A 2970-nucleotide genomic window follows, 5' to 3' on the forward strand; every position below is an offset into this window, starting at 1 on the left:
CGACCGACCCACCTCTAGTAGGCAAGTTGTAGGCATAGTTCCCGATACGTCCCCGTAGGTCCGGTTAGATTCCGAGCTATCGCCGCTCGGCTTTTTTGCAAGATTTCCGCTGCCGAAGGAAATTCTGCCGCCGTCGATTCGTACGGACGTCGTTTCCGCTCCCGCGGAATCTGTTTTTGTTTTCCGTCCGTCGCGTCCGATTTTCGCCGCCGTCGTTTGTTATCAACTACCGCCGCCGTGTCTTATCGACGGGAGTGTTGATCCCGTTCGCGGTTTCTTTTTTATTTATTTTTCGCCGTCCGTCAAGTCCGTTTTTTCTTTTCGTTTCAAACTTTTTTTTTGTGAAATCTTTTTCATCGCTTCAATCGTATTATTTAATTTATGTTATTACATATTCGATTTGTTTTACCGAAAATTATTTATCCGTTTTTCTTATGTTGATTTGATGTGTAACGTTATTATTGAACGCCTACATACAGCTGTGAAACGAAGAAAACATAATACGTTTAAAATATAGTTTGTTTTTTTATCAGCGTTAAGTACGTTCAATACGATTTGTTTTGCCAAACGATATAGGGAGATAGCTGTTGTTTTATTTATTTATACTTTTTTTGAATGGAAAGGAATTGAATTCACAGGGTCTTCGGTGCTAACGATACTGTTCAAAACATTCACAGCTATAAAATAACGAATACTCGGTGTATATTACATTTTGAAACTTTTTCGTTCCACTGCTTATTAAATGTTATTTTTTTCGGTTTTAGTAATGAGTCTTACAACATCAGTCGTTACACTTGGACGAAAGGAAATTAAAACTTTTGTGATGTAATGTAAATAAGAAAACCCGGTAAGTTTTACCTTTTTTCTTTCCACTGTACATGTTTTTAAAATTTGTTAATTACATAAATTTTTATTCGTCTTACCAAAAAATAAAAAGCAACGTGATTGACATCAATGATATTTTTATAAACACAATCGGATATAAAAAGTATATATACAATACTTTTTAGAATTCTATTGTTGACACATATGTTTATTAAGTCCATCGTTCGACTGTGAATCAATTGTGATTTTTACCTTCTACATACTATATGCTTTAAATGTGTTTTTAATATATTTATTAATTACACATTTATTTTTATATGTTTTACTAAAAAATATTAGAAGATACCTATTGAATGTTTTCATTGATATTGTGTCTTTAAATTATGTTATATTATTATATATTTGTTTTAAATACATGCGATTTGATTTCTATTTCCACATTATATAGGGAGATGTCTATTGTATGTTTTCATTAAACATTTTCTTTGTTAAGGAATAATTCAGTTACTACTTCGGTACTAATGATTAACTAATAAAAACAAACACAAGTATAAACTAAAGAAAACATGGTATGCCATGCATTTTTCAACTCATTCTTTCAATTATATATATTGAATGTTATATTTTTGGTTTATATAAATAAGTCTTATAGTATCAGTTTTTACACTTGAATGAAAGGAAATATGTATTATGTATGTTTTAGCATTAATGTAAATTATTTTCTTTGTACAATATATGCTTTGAATGTGTTTTTAAAACTTATTAATTATATTCATTTTTTTTTTTTTTTTTGATTTACCATAAAATATTAGGGGAGAGCTATGGGATGTTTTCATTGAGAAGGAATGTGATTGACTTTACTGATATTTCTATTATCACAAACAGTTGTAAAATTTAAAAATCAAATTATATGCAACACTTTTTATAATTCTTTTGTTCACATTTGTTAATTAAGTCTATCGTTTGACTATGTTTTAATTGTATCTTTAAATTATGTTAAATAATTATAAATTTGTTTTTTAAATATGTTAAATACATTCAATTTGATTAATTTTTCCAAATAATATAGGGAGAGAGCTGTTGAATGTTTTTGTTGCACTTTATTCTTTGGAATGGAATAGAATTCAACGTGTTATTGGTGCTAATGATAATCAAATCAAACCCAGCTATAAAATAAAGAAAACTTGGTATGTATTTATACAATATTTAACGCTCAAGTTCCTCTATGATATAAATGTCTTTGTAAAATATCTTAAACTATATATTGTTTATTTTGCTCATAGTGGATTGCAGATTAATGAAATAACGAATGCTCAAACACCAGTGTAGTACTGTTGTACCCAAGAGTTTGGTTATTATTACACTTTTCTCCTAATATTATAAGAAAAATCTTGGTATAGTTTATTTATTTAAACCGTATCATACTGAAACGTTTTATATAATGATAAAAATATTTTCTTTGATTATGTTATGTTTCATATTTGTATACATTATCTTCACATATTTTTTAAGCTTAAAAGCACAAATATGCTATGATTACAAGAAACTTCCACACTCTGTCTTTCATAAATTATTTATGTTTTTATATATTCATTCTGTATATTTTTTTTAAATATTGTCGATGAGTACTTTTATGTTCTATGAATGTGAGAAAGGGGTTGGCGACCTCCACGTGGTCTTTCTTGGATGCGTTTTTCACTGAGAATGATTATAGTGTAAAACGTAACTAACGCCAACATTTATATATACACACCTATTATAGAGTATTCACTTATTCTCAAATTTTTTTTTTCAGTTAACATCAAGGAAGGTCTTACTCCATTTTTATAGTTTTTTGTCTACAGACTCGCTTTGTATATATATTCATTATTTATTATTGAAAAAATACTTTTTATGCATTAGGTCTTCTTACTTTGAACCGACTGTACTGTATTTGAAAGGTTTTTTTATATTGATAATTTCATATCTAAAAAAAATGTCAAGTTCTCTAGCGTTTATGATACTTATAAATTGTTGTATCTAAAATACTTTTCATAAAAGTGTCCCTTCGGTAAGTTAAGTTATGGAAGAAGACACATATAATGCTTTTGTAATCATAAATATATATTTTATTCTGTAATTGAAATATCAAAATCTATATGCATA

At 28.0% G+C, this 2970-nt stretch overlaps 1 long non-coding RNA gene across 1 annotated transcript; it reads left to right on the forward strand.

The window, feature by feature from the left end:
* Nucleotides 1–6: 6 nt before the first annotated feature.
* LOC112681359 lies at nucleotides 7–2970 on the forward strand. Its single transcript, XR_003148398.1, has 4 exons — nucleotides 7–700; nucleotides 765–847; nucleotides 1895–2012; nucleotides 2109–2970. It is a non-coding gene; the product is annotated as an uncharacterized LOC112681359 (long non-coding RNA).

The sequence above is a fragment of the Sipha flava genome, unplaced genomic scaffold (assembly GCF_003268045.1).
Source record: "Sipha flava isolate LNK unplaced genomic scaffold, YSA_version1 19032_pilon_pilon, whole genome shotgun sequence".
Lineage (NCBI taxonomy): Eukaryota > Metazoa > Arthropoda > Insecta > Hemiptera > Aphididae > Sipha > Sipha flava.